This window comes from Cupressus sempervirens, chromosome 1, assembly GCF_028749045.1.
Source record: "Cupressus sempervirens isolate cs-2001-9-10 chromosome 1, ASM2874904v1, whole genome shotgun sequence".
NCBI lineage: Eukaryota > Viridiplantae > Streptophyta > Pinopsida > Cupressales > Cupressaceae > Cupressus > Cupressus sempervirens.
This window is the reverse complement of record NC_143118.1, coordinates 98,954,312-98,966,663: the sequence shown is the minus strand read 5'-3', so window position 1 is coordinate 98,966,663 and position 12,352 is coordinate 98,954,312. Positions and strand designations below refer to the sequence as shown.

Below are 12,352 nucleotides of genomic sequence, written 5' to 3'. Positions count from 1 at the left end.
AAGATGTATACTCAAAGGGTCTCTTTCTATAGGTTGTTCTTTCCCATTGTTTATTTAGTACAAGTACATTAACCAATTGAATTAGAAGTAACGTAAATGCACATGTGATAGCTAAACTCATGAAAAGATAAGATCTAATACACCAAAGTAAGTACTATGAAATGACAAATGAGGAATCAAACTCACCTTGAGGGCCAATACGAGAGGCGCTTCAAATTTGAAAACTGACTATCAGATGGTGACAACAATTGGAATAGAGCTAGATTTGGGATCTTGAAATTGACATCTGCTGATTTTGAAAATCTTGAAGCTTTTGGTAAGGGACGACCAAGAGGGTTAAGGTCAACTTGGGGCCAAGGACAACTTGGGTTGAGGTCAAGGTCAACCTCAACTTGCTCTATACAGGAATCTGAGATCCAAAAAGCCTAACAGAAACTTGAAACCCTAGTTGCAAAATCCAAATTTGCCGCTCCAAAAATCTTAAGATTTGCTCCTATATACATGTAAAATGGATTTTTTTTTGGGGGGGGGGTGGGGTGGGGTAGGGGCTTGCCTTGGTTAAGCCCCCATTTAGGAATTAACCTTGATATGAGAAAGCATGTAAAAACAAGACAAATGTAAATATTCACCTCACTTGTCAAATCTCTATGGATGGATTTGGATCTGCAATCCACAAAGATCTATGAATGCTTGCATGTAGATGAATATAAGATGTAGAATGATAATTTAGGTGTCTCCACAAATGCAATAGATCTACAAGTACCAAATCATAGATCTATAGATGTAAGTACGCTCTTGAAGACTTAAAGGGTTGAATGCTTGTGCAAGGTCGATGAATGAAGATTTCCTTCCTTGATGGCCAACTCTAGCATCTCCAATGAAGAAAGCATCTAGATCTTGAGAAGGAAATGAATGAGTGATGACATGAAATGAGGGCCTTCAATGTTTCCTTGCTTTCTTGGTTGGAACTCGTTGAATGCACCTTGAAAGCTTCCTTAAATAGATGATGACTTGAATGGATCTTGAAGGTAATGATAATGAATTGCTTGTGCATAGAGTGGATATAAAACTTGCAGATGGCCAAATGAAGTGAAATAGCCCCTTTTTATACCAATTTTAGAATCAAATTTAAAAGGAGCTAACCTCATTCGAACAAAAAAAGGAAGAAAACCTTGAAATACACTGTCCTTTACCAAGGGGTAAGGGATGGCCTCGACGACCTCGATCCTTGAGGGTTTTACAACATCGGGACGACTTCAAGGATCTCGGGGATGGAGAATGAATGGTTGGAAATGGGCAAAAACTTAACAGGGTAAGGGACAACCTTGATACTTGAGGGTTTTACAACATTAGGATGACTTTCGGGATCTCCAGGATGGAGAGTGAATTGTCGGAAATGGGCAAAAACTCAAGGAAAGTCAGCAGATCAAGCATAAATGCATCCGTGTTCTAGAAGATCACTAAAATGGGGCCAAAGAAGTCTTGAAGAGTGCCCAAATTGATGGGTGCTAAATTTTAGAACGGTACATTACGATAAATTTTGACCACTACCATATCAGCTTTCTAGTTGATTCGATGAGAAAAGCAAAAGAACCCTCCCTTTTAGGTTTGAAAAGATGCAGCTTTCGCACCCCACTTTATATGATTGTATTAAGGAATTGTGGAACATAAAAGTGGAGGATACAACTATGTTTAGGGTTGCAAAGAAACTCAAGGAAGTTGAAGGCAAAGTTAGAAGATGGAATAAAGAGGTATTTAGTGATATTTTACCTTGAAATCTTCTCCGCAACTTGAATTGAAGGATATCCAGGACAAAATCCAGCAGAAAAGATTACATAGAGGATTACCTTGCTTGGGAAAATGAGATTTTGGTATTATGTCATAATATCATTTCAAGGGAAGAGGTTTAGGATACAAAGACTTAGATCCTGTGGTTCTCAGTAGGAGACAAGAACACTCATTTCTTTCATATTACCCCTCTTGTACAAAAAGCTGTCAAAAAAATTGATTATCTTGTCAAGAATGGTACCGGACTTGAGAAGGGAGAAGATATAAAAAGAGAGGCCATTAATTTCTTTGATTCTCTGCTTTCTGTACACAACTCTTTAGATGCTGAAGCTCAAAATTCCATGTTGGAGGCTATCCCTAAAATCTTGAATGAGGACCAAAACAAATGTGGCGCATGGCAATACCTTCTAGAGAGGAAATTAAGAATGCTGTTTTTTCATTTAATCGGAATAATGGTGTGTACCCCGACGGGTTTTCCTTATTCATTTTCCATTCCTTTTGGGATATTGTGGAGGAGTATGTGGGGAATGCCATTAAAGAGTTCTTTGGATCAAGAAGGATACTTAAGGAATTAAACTCTACCTTTTTGGTCCTTATTCCTAAAGTGCCAAGTCCTAACGCATTGGATGTTTTTTGGTCCAATTAACCTATGCAACTCTTCCTACAATATTATATCCAAAGTCCTTACTTCCAAGTTACCGAGTGTTTCTTCACAACAAATTGGTTTTGTGCTAGGAAGGAAAATTCTTGACTTTGTTATAACATTTTAGAAGTATTTTAGAAATTCTTGCTGAAACTCAATCTTTCTAAAGTCTATGATAGGGTGGATTGGGAATTTCTTTGCAAAGTTTTGAAGGCATTTGGGTTCTTTGATAGACTTGCCAACTTATATGGTAGCTCATTTCTACTTCAAGCATGATGGTTATTGTTAACGGCTCCCCTTCTCATTCCTTTAAAGTTTCTAGAGCTTTGAGACAGGTGATTCGATTTCACCCATCCTCTTTAGTAATATGGCTGAAAGTTTGGGCAGATTCATGAATAGACAGGTCCTAACTAGTTCCATGTTAGTTCTCTAACCTTCTTCAACTAATCAAACCTGCTGTTATCAACAATTTGTTGACGATCCTATGATGAAGTTGACACTTCTATAGGCTAAGGCTTTAAAGCATGTATTAAACCACCATGAGAGAGCTGCGGGTTAGATGGTTAACAGAACTAAGAGTTCTCTCTCTTTTTCTTTCAATACTCCTGAGACCAAAAGGAAAAAGATTGCTGATTGGATCACTTCCTGCCACTTATCTTGGTCTGTTGCTCTGCATGAAATGTCCTAATTTATTTTGGATGGCTTTGGTGGATAGATTTGACATAAAATTAGTGGTTGGAAGGATGCTTTGCTCATCCAGGTGGGTAAAATTCTCAACATCTCAAAGCTTCACTTTAGAATATACCTGTTTATGCTCGAGTCTTTTTCAAGATTCCTTTTAATTTTGTAGATATTATTGAATGAATCCAAATAGGAATTCTATTTTCAGGGGTTAAAGAGAAGAAGAGAATGCCTCTTATTGCTTGGGAGTTTGTCTATAAGCCTAAAAAAGTTAGGGGGTTGGGTCTTCAAAATATTAGACCTTTAACAAGGCTCTTCTTGTAAAACAAGTGTAGAGGACATCTAGAGAAAGATCGGAGTGTAATTCCATATGGCATAATAAATACCTTCAAAATGCTTGCTCTCTCAATGATTTTCTTTAGTCTGACAACCTTTCTCTTGGCTCTTAACTTTGGAATAATATTATTAATGCTAGGGATGTTATCTACAAGGGAGTTAGCTAGAAGGTTAGTTCGAGAGGTGGAATTCTCTCTTGGTAAGATTGTTATATGGGCAAGGTTCCTCTTTGCAACATTGATGATTTTAACCTATATAGTGATGCCTATAAAGATGGATTTGGGAGATTTGTTTGTGACTATTGAAGGAACGATGGGTGGGTTGACTTGTCTTCAATTAGTCCGTATCTTTTGCTACTTCAATCCTCTCTCAGTTCTTATTAATTGAACTCTAGCAGAGGTGAAGATGCCTTGGTGTGGAAAGGATCTCCTTCTGATACTTTCTCTGCATCCTCTGTTGTCTCTTTGCTTGTTCATTTGTTTGCGCCCCATCCATACTACGCTAAAATCTAGAATAAGGATCTTATTCATAAAGTGGACATCTTCGTGTGGATTCTGCTCTAGAATAAAATTATTACCATCGACAATCTATGTAAGAGAGTTCTGTATCCCTAGTAGATTTTATTTATGCATTGAGGATGCTAAGTCTGCTCTTCACCTTGTGGCTTTGGTTCATGCCTATCTTCCAAGGCAATCAACCATTGAATTCTCCTCTGTAGTCCATAAGTTTTGTCCAATACCATCAACACTATAGCATTAAGAATACAAAAAAGGCCATGAACCAGAGCCACATTAGTATTAAGATTACAATAGAGGCCATGAACAAGTTGGTTGGAACCTTTGACAAAGAGCACTGGGAAAAGCAAATTGTGGAGTTGGATCGGTATAAAGGTCAGGAAGTGTCGAAGCCAAGCTGGAGGACCAGGGGCAACCCCAAAAGAAAAGCAGAAAATTCTGCTATGGAGCTCAAGGACTTGAGGGAGATTGCTTAGGAAATGACCTTGGAGGGTGAGGTGTTTGAGGTTGTGAAGATCTTGGCTTAATCTTTTTCTGTTGTGCTTTTTTCTTAATGGTCTTGTTGTCTTTTTACTGGTTCTTAGCTACCTTTTATTGGTCTATCTTCTAGGTAGCTAAGTTTGGTTTTGTCATTTGATACTATGCTTTTCTCGAATGGTCATACTAATTTATCTTTTTCTATATGTTTTTTTGATAAGTTATAAGGTTATTTTATTAATACAAAAAGAGAGTTGTACATCTTTTAAAATAAAGGCCATATGCCTTGATCATCATTTACACACCCAGCCACCTAAACTGCCACCTAAGCAACAACCATGACTTCACAACATACCCAACCAAAACACTAAATAGAACAAGAAAATACATAGCCCTATAATTTAAAACAAGCACGCATGCTAGATCAACCTCCATTGGTCACATGTTTATGCATCCCATTTCGCCATCATCTCTTTAGGGGTCTCATGGAGCACCCCACTGACAATATCCACCCTAGGCTTCTTCCTTCCCAATATAGGCTGCGACACTTTTTAGGGAATCAGACTCGCATAGCATTAGGGACTTTGCCCAGTGTGTGCTTCTATTTGCACTTCCTTTCTTTTGCTAACCGCTACTAGTTGGCTTCCCACTGGTTAATGAAGATGAGCAACTCCCTCTAGACAGACCTAGCTTCACCCACACGCTCACTTCACGCACATGCTCAACGATTGGTGTGGCAATACCAATCACCAAGAAGGGCTGGAAACCATCGCGAGCTTCTTGAATGCGATGCCATTTACCCTCAGTGGTATGAAAACTTGCTCCAATTTCAGCTATACTTAATGAACGCATCGCCCCCAATCCCCTCACTTGTTCGACACAAGATCCACAATTCACAGTGCTTTCAACTTGTTCTGGGCTAGCAGAAAAGACCAAGCACAGAAAAAGGAGGATATATCCATGTTGGTGTGTAGACAAAAATCCACAACCATGAATTTTGCTCCAAAACAACTTGGTCACTATACAAATAAATGCATCTTCATCAATTTTGAAGACCTCACCTAGCTTTCTCAGTCTTTACCTCAGACCTAAACCCTAGCATTTGATTTGTATTGGGGGTTTGGAGAAAGAAGTTTGCCTCCATGCTTAAGTTCTGTAGCTTTGCTATGCACTCTACAAATAAACGATCATTGTTTATGTCTAAAAAGGCAAGTGCGACCCGTTTATAAAAGCTTTGGTGCATCTAGATGTTTCTATAGCACACTACCCAATATCATGAAGATGGAGTATGTCGAGCCGCATCTAAGAATTTATTGGCCTATCATCTGACATGCCCTACCTATGCTATTTACCGTTTAATGAGTACCTTACCTATATAGCAATTATGCCAAATTCTTCCGCCTAAATGCAAGGTGAAATTGGCAAGTGGGCATAGTCCTCTATTGTCTTTGAGTTTGGTAACAATTTAATTGTTAGGTTTGCCATACTATCTGCAATTTGATTTCCACTGCGTAGTGTAAGTGAGATTTTGAAATCCTCGAAGCTTTCCAATAACCTTCTAATGCGATGGATATGTTTGTCAAGAAACCATGATTATATCATCCCCTTCACAATACCATCAACTACAATTTGAGAGTCACCCTGAAGACGGATTTTCTTAAAGCCTTTTTGCTTTGCCATCTGAATAGCAAAGATGGCAGTGTGTTACCCTGCAACATTATTGGGACCATCCAGGAGTGATTTTTCTCCTATGGGAATAATGTTCTCCTCTGCATCTAAAATGGCATGGCCCGCATCGCTCTTTCTCGGGTTGCGTTAGGATGTGCCATTGAATTGCACCTTGACCCACCCTTCACCAAGCTATTCTAAGGAACATTATACACAACCTCATCCCCATCGCAAGGATTAATCCCTTCGAGTCCTTGAATGGGCCATCTTTTTCTATATGTTGTTAAAGGGTCTTGGGTACCTTCAAAACCTGCTTTTACCATAATAATAAACAAAAAGTTCATATACTGCCATGCTTCTAGTAAAGCAACATAGCAAAATAGACCACCATATATATTAATGGGTACCTTCAAAACCTGCTTTTCTATATGTTGTTAAAGGGTCTTGTGTACCTTCAAAACCTGCTTTTACCATAATAACAAACAAAAAGTTCATATACCGCCATGCTTCTAGTAAAGCAACATAGCAAAATAGACCACCATATATATTAATGCTTGTAGTGTAAGTGAGATTTTGAAATCCTAGAAGCTTTCCAATAACCTTCTAGTGCGATGGATATGTTTGTCAAGAAACCATGATCAGATCATCCCCTTCACAATACCATTAGCTACAATTTGAGAGTCACCCTGAAGACGGATTTTCTTAAAGCCTTTTTGCTTTGCCAGCTGGATAGCAAAGATGGCGGTGTGTTACCCTGCAACATTATTGGGACCATCTAGGAGTGATTTTTCTCCTATGGGAATAATGTTCTCCTCTGCATCTAAAATGGCACACCCCGCATCGCTCTTTCTCGGGTTGCCTTAGGATGTGCCATTGAATTGCACCTTGACCCACCCTTCACCAAGCTATTCTAAGGAACATTATACACAACCTCATCCCCATCGCAAGGATTAATCCCTTCGAGTCCTTGAATGGGCCATCTTTTTCTATATGTTGTTAAAGGGTCTTGGGTACCTTCAAAACCTGCTTTTACCATAATAATAAACAAAAAGTTCATATACCGCCATGCTTCTAGTAAAGCAACATAGCAAAATAGACCACCATATATATTAATGTTTTAGTTCAAACGACATGTCTTACCTTTTTTGTCTTTTTAGTGGTCTATTTTAGGTTAGAGTGTCGAATTGACTAAAATAAGCACAAACTTTTTAAAAGTAAAAAAATGTCATGTTTGGCCAAATTTGGCTTGGGTCTTGCCCCATATTTGCAAATTTGCCTTATAAATGACAAAATTTGTGCCAGGTTTGTCTAACAAAATTGGGGCAGACTTTGAAGGTCTGTGATGGACTTTTGCAAGCTACCATACTCTAGCTCTGTGATCTCACCTCCTAAACTAATGAATTACAAATAAGAAGGCTTTGTCTTTTAATAGATGTCTTGTTACATTGAAGTGCCAAGATCATTTCAAGATCAATGGTGAAGATTTATTCCAAAAACACCTCCTTAGGGTTGCCAAACTTACAATAAATTACATGAGGGCATCACATCCTGGATAAATATGAAAATTACAATGATTCTTCCAACCGATGATAAAATTGGACACCTGGCAAATTTTAGTTAGGTATTCTTGGAATTAGAATTTTCTAATTGGAGGAGAAGACTTAATACCACTTCATCATTCTTATCTTGTTATTTACTCCTTTGATGAAGAAAAAACATCTCTTGATACTCAACATATCTAACTTTATAAATTTGATTAACTCTTTCAAAAGTACATTTTTTGAGGGAACGAGATCAGACTTTGGGGTTGCTAGGAAAACATTTCACAACATAGTGGAAACTGTTTCTATGGGATGCTGTATCTTTTGCCAAGGAATTATGCACCAATTTGAAGTCTCAAATTTCCTTGTGACTGTGCAATGTGGAAAATAACAACATTCCGTGTAATCTTATTAGTCCCTTGATGTGTGAGTTATTGAGGCCTTCTTTCTAAGTCCCAAAATGATCAACAATCTTGTGAAAAGATTTGGTGAGCTTCCCAATTGTAACCTCATCCAACCTCCTTCCTAGCATTTGGATAATGCTCACCTCCTTCCTAGCATTTGGATAATGCTCAGAGATGCAGGCTTTCATTGACTGAACTTACTGTATAAATACTCAAGGTGTAACAAACTCAACCAAGCCACCTTTTGGTATTTGGCTGTCCTCAATTTTCCTTCCATCAATAGCTGCCTCTTTTCAACCTTTTTCAACAAATTGTGTATGCGCATTGTCAAAAGTAAAGTTGAACCACAAACTTCTAAAATTTACCTAATGATATAAATATGATTTTTGCAATCTGTAGAACTGTTGTAATAACTAATGCTCCCTCCATAATTTAATGACCCTCCATAGTACTTGTGTACCAAGCAATTACCATCTGCACCATAATCAATGCATTCAAGGAGGCTATATAGCATTCGGGTAGCTTTTGGATGGTTTGGATGACTCAACGGTAATAAATCTCATTCTCTAATGTTCGAATGCAGCAGATTTATGGATGGGAATTAAGACTGCTGGTGCTAGAGATTGTTTCCCTAGTATTAGAAAATGATAATCCCCCTAAATTAACAATGAAAGTAATTACTTGAAGTAGCGTCAATATCATAGATTTGGAGATAGTACTCAAGGAAAAAGTGATGCTAGTTTCATACTAACAATTGGGAGTAAAGAACGTCTAGTTTAAAATTAAACTATAAGCTATCGAAGTGCAATGGTTTGGATGAAGGGTTGCGACCCTTTCCTCATAAAAATATAGATTAGAGAAAAAATCATTTGTTGGAGGAGGAATGGAAATAAGCAATTGATATGATAATCCTGAAAGTAGACCAATAAAAATAGAACCTGATATAATTTTATCTGTTGGAGATTTTAGCTGCGATAGAGATCTTTATCTCTAGAAATATGGATGTTACTATCGTTATGATCACCTTCAGCTGAAGTGGAGACTTCTGTTTGAATTGTAATATTAAATATAAAGACGTGGACGGAAATACAGAAAGTTGTATTTGAAAATAAAGAGTTATATTTGGAAATTGAAGAGACCTTCGGTTGGTATGTAAAGAGTCTCTCTTTACGTTATATGTATTGCATCAAGCAAAAGGCATTGCATACTTGAAGTTTATTGTCAATAAAATGATCTTTTGTTGTGTGGCTGGGTTTCTCCCTTCATTCTTCAAGGGTTTTCCCAGGATATTTCTGTCTCTTCCATCTATTTTTTGCTCTCTTATTGCTGTTTATCTATGATTTCTGGGCTAAATCTAACATGGTATTAGGGCCAGGTTAGAGAAATGACAATTGTGTGAAGTTGAAGAAGTTATCATGAAGAATCTGCTGTAATAGAGGACTGTGGAGATGGGATTGGGATAAAATTTGAATTTCTCAAGGATGAAGATCTAGAGAAGGTTTCTGAATTCAAGAAAGGAAATGGGTTTGTTGAGATGAGATGTAGGTGTACATGCATTCGATACGTTGATGTGGTTATGCAGGTTAAGAATTAATTAGGAATGAGATTTTAAGGTGCTTTGTGAATGCATACCTGGCTGTGACATCGGTGAATTGAATCAATTTTTATTTGAAAGGTATGCTGGGCATGAAAATGCAAGGAAGTGGGAAGACAATTTATGATTTTTTTTTATCAGTGGTGACAATGTTCCTTTGTCAAAACCAATGTTCCTCAAATATTAAGTAAGGTATCAAGGAATGGCAGAGGTAATCAGAAGGGTCACAATAAACAATCTTTGTCACCTCGATGAATTTATCCGTTGCAGTAAGTGTAACAAAGACTGCAGATTCGATTTGAGAAACAAAGAAGAATGTTGTATTTATCACGATGCCTGTAGAAACCTGAATTGGGAATATGCAGATCTATCTTATGACAATCGGGGAGATTGGGTTCTGTGGATTCAATTGCGGGCTAGGGTGAAGAGATAGGAAGTTAATTATTTTTTTGATTGGATATTAATGTGATTGCTAAGCCAAGAGGAGGTATGCCTCTCAATGTGCGCAGGTACCTTAAATGCTTTCTTCAGCCTCTTCACAATTCCTTGGAGGAAGACAAAAACATTATCGTGAACTAGATATGGAGAGACATTTATTTGAAATTGTTAGTTTTCTGGAACATTATCTGAGTAGTGCGTGACTACCAAAGGAGTCGTATCTAAATATTGTTGCCGTTGTCTTTGCTCATCTGACTGTATTAATTTCCCTCAAAGATGTGTTGATAAAAGACGAGAGGTCTTTTGGCAAAAAGAAACTGATGGTAGTTGATGTATTGGTTACATTAGCTGTTCGTTTTGTTATTTTGACACTATCTTGGGGCAGTGTTTTTAAATGATTTGATGTATTGTGACTAAGTACTGTCAGATCTCTCCGTTATTGTCTTTGTAATGACTTGTTAGAGGTGTTGAACGTTATATGCAGCTGCATGATTCTACACATTTTGTCTACTTGTTCTACTATTAGATCATCAGTAATTGGAAATAAGTATTATTGTATCATGTTCTTATAGTAAAATCTATATTGATGCCTTGAGTAGTACATTGATTGTAGTGGAATAAGTCATAATCTCTTCTTATATCTGTGTGGATGTTGAGATTAAACAATCAAAGAGAAAGTTTTCTTAATACTTTTAAATACTTAAAGAGTATGCAATTTGTTTTGGTCTCTCAGATAGGATGACCTTATTAGTTATTTTTTTTCTCTTGGTTGCAGAGGATGCAACAAGAAGAGATGTGGATATTGCATTGATGATTTATATTTGTGTTCAGAGGGAGCTTGTGATTTAGAGGGAGGATACAATCAAAATCTTATTGCATTGATCAAAGTAGTCCTTGATTGATCTATATGATAAGTTGATATTAATTTAATCTCTATTGGTTGCAGGATGCAATAAGGGTGATCTTTAGAGAGAGATGGCAGCTTCATAGGGAGTTGTTCTTGGTTAAGAGGGAGTCATTATGGGATCCCTGTCATTTGTATACGTGCTTTTAATGTTTGTGCTACTGTAGAATTTGACATCTCAACTTTGATTTTTTCTTGCTGATTATGATTTTTATTTATGTGAAATAAAAGAAAGTTATAAGATCAACCTGATACCTCTTTCACTTATGAGAGACTCATAGTGAGCATTATGTAGAGAGTTCATGATGTCATCACATTGAGAGATTTCGTGATGGGAGTTGGAAGTCATGTTGAGAGAGTCCGTGATAAAATTCTGGTTTTAAACCTTGTTAACTTGTCATGTTGAGAGATTACATGACAACATCACGTTGAGTGAGTCCGTGATGAAAGGTGATTGCGATTTTTGCAGCTTTGTCATCTTGAGAAAATCCATGACAACATCACATTGACTAAGTTCGTGATTAAAGTTGTATGTGATTTCCATGATTATGAGTAATTGTTATAGGACTATCATGTTGAGTGCTTCCATGATTATTAACAATAATTAAATTCTTCTCTCAGTGTCATGTTGAGAGATTCCATGACAACAACATGATGAAAGTTGGTTATGTTTCTTACAGGAATTTCATGTTGAGTAATTCCATGAATTTGATAAGATCTATGTGATGAGATATTATCATTGACATTTTGGTTCAGCTAAAGATCTCTCTCTAACTAAGAGGGAGTGTTGGAGATTGTAGTTGCAATAGGGATCTTTATCTCTAGTGTTACATCCCAAATTTGGCTCAATTTTAAATGTTTCTTTATAGTCGTTTAGGCTTTATGCAAAGTTGAGTGATTGGTTAAATTAGTTATTTGTTATGATTTCATGTAAAATGGAATATTGGTCGATCATTATGACAATATATGAATTGGAAATGAATGGCTAATATGATCATATGCTATGATAATTTCGACTTCATATAACTAATGAGCAATATGCTATTACCATGATAAATTCTCACTTGTAGGAATGCAGCGAGGGAGGAAGCATTGTTAGAGAAGGAATTGGGCACGATTGTACCACCTATCATTGGGCAAATAGGTATGCATCCTAAACCACCATGGCCAAGGGTAAACGACTAGGCAAGCAAGAGTATACTTGGATGACCATGAGCTAACCATGTCAATATGTGTATATCATTAAAATTATAAAAGAAAAATCACTAAGCATTAATTAAAACTAAGAACTAATGTGTTACCTTATAAATTGGATTGATCTTAGAGCTTTCCATGATATCTATCATGTCTTAATATAACAACA

The 12,352-nt window shown here is 37.0% G+C and overlaps 1 protein-coding gene and 1 pseudogene across 2 annotated transcripts in view; both read left to right on the top strand.

Annotated features, from left to right (window-relative positions):
- LOC149576410 (uncharacterized) overlaps positions 1 to 12,352 on the top strand; it is a 115,760-nt gene that overhangs the window by 67,380 nt on the left and 36,028 nt on the right. The window lies entirely within an intron of this gene.
- On the top strand, positions 7,331 to 10,143 carry LOC149576411 (protein ULTRAPETALA 1-like; annotated as a pseudogene).